This window comes from Fukomys damarensis, unplaced genomic scaffold (genome assembly GCF_012274545.1).
Source record: "Fukomys damarensis isolate Sample0158 unplaced genomic scaffold, DMR_v1.0_HiC HiC_scaffold_23, whole genome shotgun sequence".
NCBI classification, from domain to species: Eukaryota; Metazoa; Chordata; class Mammalia; order Rodentia; family Bathyergidae; genus Fukomys; species Fukomys damarensis.
In genome coordinates, this window is record NW_022900935.1 from 23,118,057 (window position 1) to 23,124,070 (window position 6,014).

A 6,014-nucleotide genomic window follows, 5' to 3' on the forward strand; every position below is an offset into this window, starting at 1 on the left:
CAAACACAGGCAGAACATTGAAGTTACACCCACAGTCTGTCACTATATACTAAAGTTAAAATGGCTCAAAGATCTGAACATTAAAACAGAAACACTTCAGCTGCTAGAAGATAAAATGGGTAAAACTCAAAGTCATAGGCATCCACAAGTATTGTTTGAACAAAAACTCAATTCCACAAGAGATAACATCAAGAATCAACAAAAGGAATTATATCAAATGTAAAAGCTGCACAGCAAAAGAAATAATCAACATAGTGAAGGGATAAACTACAGAATAGAAAAAGAAATTGCCAGCTGGCCCTCAGACTAACACCTAGACTATATACAGAACTCAAAAATATTGGAACCATTCAAATACATGATCCAATTTTTAAAAATGGACAACTGAAATGAATAGATACTTTCAGAAGAAGAAATACAAATGGGCAATAAATATATCAAAAAAATTTTCAACATCACTTGGTATTGAAGAAATGCAAATTAAAACATTGAGATTCCAACTTACTTCAGAAAAATGACCATTATCATTTGTTGCTGCTGTCACATTTTATATTTCAAAAACTCTTTTATCTCTATCTGCAGAAAATGTAACATTAATATTCAACACTTAATATAACAGCCAGGCATGGTGGTGCACACCTGTAATCTCAGCACTCGGGAGGGTGAGGCAGGAGGATCGCTGTGAATTTGAGACCAGCCTGGGCTACACAATGAGTTCCAGGTCAGTCTCAACTACATAGTGAGACACTGTCTCAGGAAAAAAAAAAAAAAATTAATGTAAGGACATCTTAAATGAGGGCCAGAGATTTAGCTCAGTGGTGCCACCACCTGCCTTGGAAGCACAAAGTCCCGAGCTCAATCCCTGGTACCAAAAAAATTTTTTTTAATCTAATAATTCATTTATATAAAAAAGAACATCTTAAATGAGTCTACACATTGAAAGGGAATGCAACACTACATGCTACTAAAACCTGATATAGGAGATCACCAAAGAAGCCTATCATAAGCATACTATGCTTCAGTGATAAAGAAATCTCCTTTAGAGGGTCCAAAGAAAAAACTATAAGGAAACATATTAGGTTGGCTTCCAACTTTCTACACCACCATTCACTGATGGAAGATAAGGGACGTAGAGCAATCTTTATTTTCTCTCCCTCTCATTTCAATTGTCTTTTATTGCAAGATTATAGAATTCATTACAAATTTAACCTGTAACTTGGTAGTATTTAAAAAGTTTTAGTAAAAACAAACTGCTTATTCAAAAGTGATCACAGGGGGCCAGGGATTTAGCTCAGCGGTTCAGCGGCCTGCCTTGCAAGCGCAAAGACCCAAGTTCAATTCCCAGTACAAAAAAAAAAAAAGTGATCACAGAACAACTCAAGATGCAGAATAACAATGAGAAACATCTGACTGACCAATAGATTTGGTTCTCACTAAACGAGACCCCAAGCTTTTCCCTTTTTGTAGGAAAAGTAAACTATAATTTCAGTGGACAGCAATACAGGAAGTTTTTGTCACGCAGGCTAGTTCCCATTTAGTCCACTGTTTCTGGCCGTCTCAATTGGGAGAGACACATTTACACAATTGGCTGTGCTTGAGTCTTCTTGGCAAGCAGCTTTAGATCTGCGATGCACTTGGCAACTGTCTCCTTTCCCTGCTGTGCAGAGAGGCTCCACACCACCTGCTTGTCCACCCAGTTTATCATGGGTGTTGATGCACCGTACCCCTCACAGAGATATGACAATCCAGGCGATTCTTCACCTCCTCATGTACTCCATGTAGCCAGCCCTGGTAAGTAACCTTCAAGGCCGTAACCATATTATTCCTCTGGACATCAAAAAGGTAGTGGTGCTTCTGACAAGTGCCTGCTGTGACTTCTCCAAATCAGTGCATCCTGGATTTGTTTCATGAAAGCTCGCTTTGCCTCTTCTAGTTGGGGAATTTATTGCTCATTGATTTTATCAAAAAATTCTGCAAAAGCGCCATATTTTTCATTGCATAGATAATCAGATATCCTACTACAAATATGGAACAGATGGTCTCTGGAATAATCATATATATTTCTTTGGACAGAGAATACAAGATAAGCCCAGTTCCAAGCATGTAGAGTTCTGTCACACCAGTTTTAGGATAAAGGAACTGGAAGAATTCCTCAGGAATCAGTCCAAGACAAACTTTTCCTCCATATTCAGGAAGAGATGGTACAGGAGCAAATCTTGGATGCCCTATGTGAAAGATCCTGTTGCCTACAATCCCCCTGGTCCTAAAGGGGCCACGTTCTTCAGGTGGGGGGCCACTGTAGTGGCAGCAGAAGGTACCACCTGGGACAGCGTGGTCAGCAAAGGTCCCAGAAACGGTTTTAGCATCCCTGTGACACGGAGTAAAGCAATCTTTACCCAAAGTGCTCAGTGGGAAAGAGAAAAGTATGGCCCAAACAGTGTTATAATTTAACCAAACCTTTTCTTATTCGTTGTTAACAAATCTATTTGCAGTTGACAATACTGAGTATGTAGAAAATCCTAAGTAATTTCTGTACACACACACACACACACACACACACACACGCATGCACAGTGAGACTCAGTGAACCAGTTTAGTGTCAGGCTGGACAGCCCAGGGACTGCTTCCACCTTCCCTCTGACAGGCAGAGAGGAGCAAGACTCCAGGCACAGGAGAGTGGAGTAGGAAAGTGAGCACAAGACTGAAACTCACTGCAGAACACAAGCCAATATACAAAACTCAATTTTATTTGTAAACATTAGTAGTAAATAGTCTGAAGAAAATTGATGAAGTAGTTCCATTTATTATAGCATCAGAAACTAAAATAAAATCAGAAAAAAACTTTAATAGAAGTAGTATGATGGTACCTCAGTTCACAAACTTAATCTTTTCTACAATTCTGGCCACAAACAGAACTGTATGAGAACCAAATAAAATTCAATGGTCAAGTTCAATGTTGACTTTATGGGGAAATCTGATTTGGTTTTCAACCAATTGTGTTTGCAACCAAAATTGTGGAAAGAATTAAGTTCATGAACTGAGGTGCCACAGCATAAGACTTATACATTGAAAACCATAAAACATCACTGAAAGAAATTAAGGAACTAAGTAATTGAAGAGACATCTTATGTTCATGTATCAGTAGACATAATTCTGTTATGGCATCCATAAAGGGGACTGAAAGCAAGTTGGTGGCTGAGTAAGACACTCCAGTGATTCCCTCTCCCACAGACACCCATTGGAATAGTTACACACAAATCCACCTTCATGAGAGCTAAGGATGCAGATGAGAAACCACAGTGCCTGGTTTTAGTATAATGATAAGAAAAACAGATTGGAGAAGACAGGAAGAAGAGTTGCCCACATTCTCCCTCTCCTAATACCAAGCAGCACAGCATGGAGAGAGATGCCCCCTACAGAGGAGAAAGAATTAAGCCCAGACCTTACACTTGAAACCCAGGAGCAGATGCATCACTGTAAAATTCAATGCCAGAGTCTCCAGTCCTGCCCTGGCACCACTCAGAAACCTGAACCCCAGTGTGACAGACCTGTGTTTTAGCCTCCTTCACAGGTGGGTGTGGTGCACACTCCCAAGCATGCATGGGTCCCTGTGGCTGTGAGACTCAGGTGTGAACAGTTTAGTGTCAGCCAAGACAACCCAGGGGCTACTTCTACCTCCCTCCCCTCAGACAGATAGAAAGGAGTATGAGCCCTGGCACAGAAGAACAGAACAGGAAAGTGAGCACAAGTTTACATTCTGAAACTCAGCGCCAGTATGAAAAAACCTAGCACTGGGCACATATTAATGTTCCGTGTCCCCAGGTCAGTGTCTGCAAATAGAGACCACTGCCCCTGTCAATCAGACTCCTATCCCAGTCAGCATCACCCGGGGCAGGTCCCAGTGGTTTCTGACCACAAGTCCACAGCAATGCTGGCAGCCCATAGCAGCACGGTAATCTTTTCTATAACCATACTACACTGGTCTCAGTAAGGAGTGGATCAAGTATGATCCAGCATTGCCTCATTGATGGTCATGAGATTTCCCACAACATTCCACCTCCAACCCCAGGCAGTATAGCACAAAGGGAGTAATGTCTTGGGGGAAGAAAAGGGAGGTGGGCACTAAATCACTGCATAGGAGCCTCGAATTGTTCTCTCCATGACAGGCAGAGGTAGGTGGAATCCTGGGGTTCCTCACCAAAGGCAATTTATTGTACACAAGGCATCTGAGCCCACCCTGGCCCCAGATGGAGACTTGCAGGAACAAGCAACCCCTTTTAAATGTTCTCTCACTTTATCCTGGACCACATATCAAATGTGACTTTAGGACAAACCTAGGCTTTAGACATCCACAACTGCTGAAAGAGCAGCAACACAGCAGGAGATTTGAGCCAAACCTAGCCTTAGGTTGCCACCCAGTGCTGAAATAGTGGAAGTGTCCACAGGCTTAGCGAAAACAAGCAGACTTAAGAGTTTCTAGAATGGGCAGCAAGGGGGAAAAAAAGCAGTTTGCAAAGACTGAATAATTATCTGCATATGACTTGCATGCCACAAGCATCAAGAACTTTATGAAAACCATGACCTCATATAATAAACAAAATAAGGCAACAAAAACTGCCTGTATGTCAACTGGTATCTGCAAACTCTTGGATGAAGAATTCAAAATAGCTGCTTTAAGGAAACTCCATGAGCTTCGAGAAAACACAGACAGACAATTCAATACTCTAGCACAGAAACGTAACAGAGAGCTTGAAATAATTTAAAAAGTAAAACAAATTCCTGAGCTAAAAAGTACACTAGGTACAATTTAAAACTTGATAGCGGGCTGGGGATTTAGTTCAGTGGTGCGGCACCTGCCTCACAAGCACAAAGTCTAGAGTTTGATACCCCACACCTCCAAAAATTTTTCTTTAAAACTTGACAGAAAGCCTCAAGAGCAGACTGATAAACAGAACTAATAGGATAGGGGCCAGGGATTTAGCTCAGTGGTTCCACCGCCTGCCTCACAAGCACAAGGTCCGGAGTTCAATGCCTGGTACCAAAAAAATTTTTTTTAAAGAAAAACTAATGGGATCAAAGACAGCCTATTTGAAAAACACAGAGAAGAAAAAAATAAAAAGAATGAAGAAAATTTTAATATTTCTGGGAAATTTGGGGCACCATTAAAAGAACAAATATGTGAGTTATTATGATTCAAGACAGACTTTATAATGCCAATGGGGTAGAATGATTATTCAGAGACAATAACATAAAACATCCCAAACCTAAAGAAAATACAGTTATCCACATATAAGAAGGCCAATGGTTACCAGCATCAGCTCAACCAAGTCTATCCCCAGACACAAAAGAATCTAGTTCTCTCCACCGCAGGAAGGAGAACCACACCTGCTCCCGACCCAGCAGCCATCTCTCAAATGCTGGGAGGTAGCCTGGCCCCGATCCACCACAGGAAGGAGAACCACGCCTGCTCCTGACCCAGACGCCATCACTCAAGCGCCAGGAGGTAGGCTGGGCCCCAATCCACCACAGGAAGGAGAACCACGCCTGCTCCCGACCCAGACGCCATCGCTCAAGCGCCGGGAAAGTAGCACCCCTGAACCCCTATTCTCCCCCACTCCCCGCACTCTCAGACCTCCTGACTGTGCCAGTCTTTGGACCCACACTGCAGAGGCAGAGGTGGTCATCAAGGGTATTTTTCTGAGTTCCCAACTTTGAACATCTTTAAAGAAAGGGCGTGGGAAACCTGTAATAGAACGTTGCGGAGTTCAACCATTCAGAAGGATGGGGAACTCAATCTGGGCCTTGCAGCCCGAGGTCAGTCAGCGTCATGGGATTCAGCAATCAGCTAACTGAGATCAGGGGTCTTGCATCCTTGCTCTGTCTGAGCCATTAAATGGTAAATACACTATACTGAAATTTTGTTCACTGCAGACATGTTCTGGACTGCTTCTTGATTTCAATTTAATTCAAATGATTTAAGGGTGATAGACTAGTGACTACCACAGGTGGTCAGT

General features: G+C 42.2%; 1 protein-coding gene and 1 pseudogene across 5 annotated transcripts in view; both read right to left on the reverse strand.

The window, feature by feature from the left end:
• Nucleotides 1-6,014, reverse strand: part of LOC104869131 (putative olfactory receptor 2B3) — a 166,808-nt gene that overhangs the window by 145,393 nt on the left and 15,401 nt on the right. The gene's annotated exons all lie outside the window — the stretch shown is intronic.
• On the reverse strand, nt 1,577-2,366 carry LOC104869652 (annotated as a pseudogene).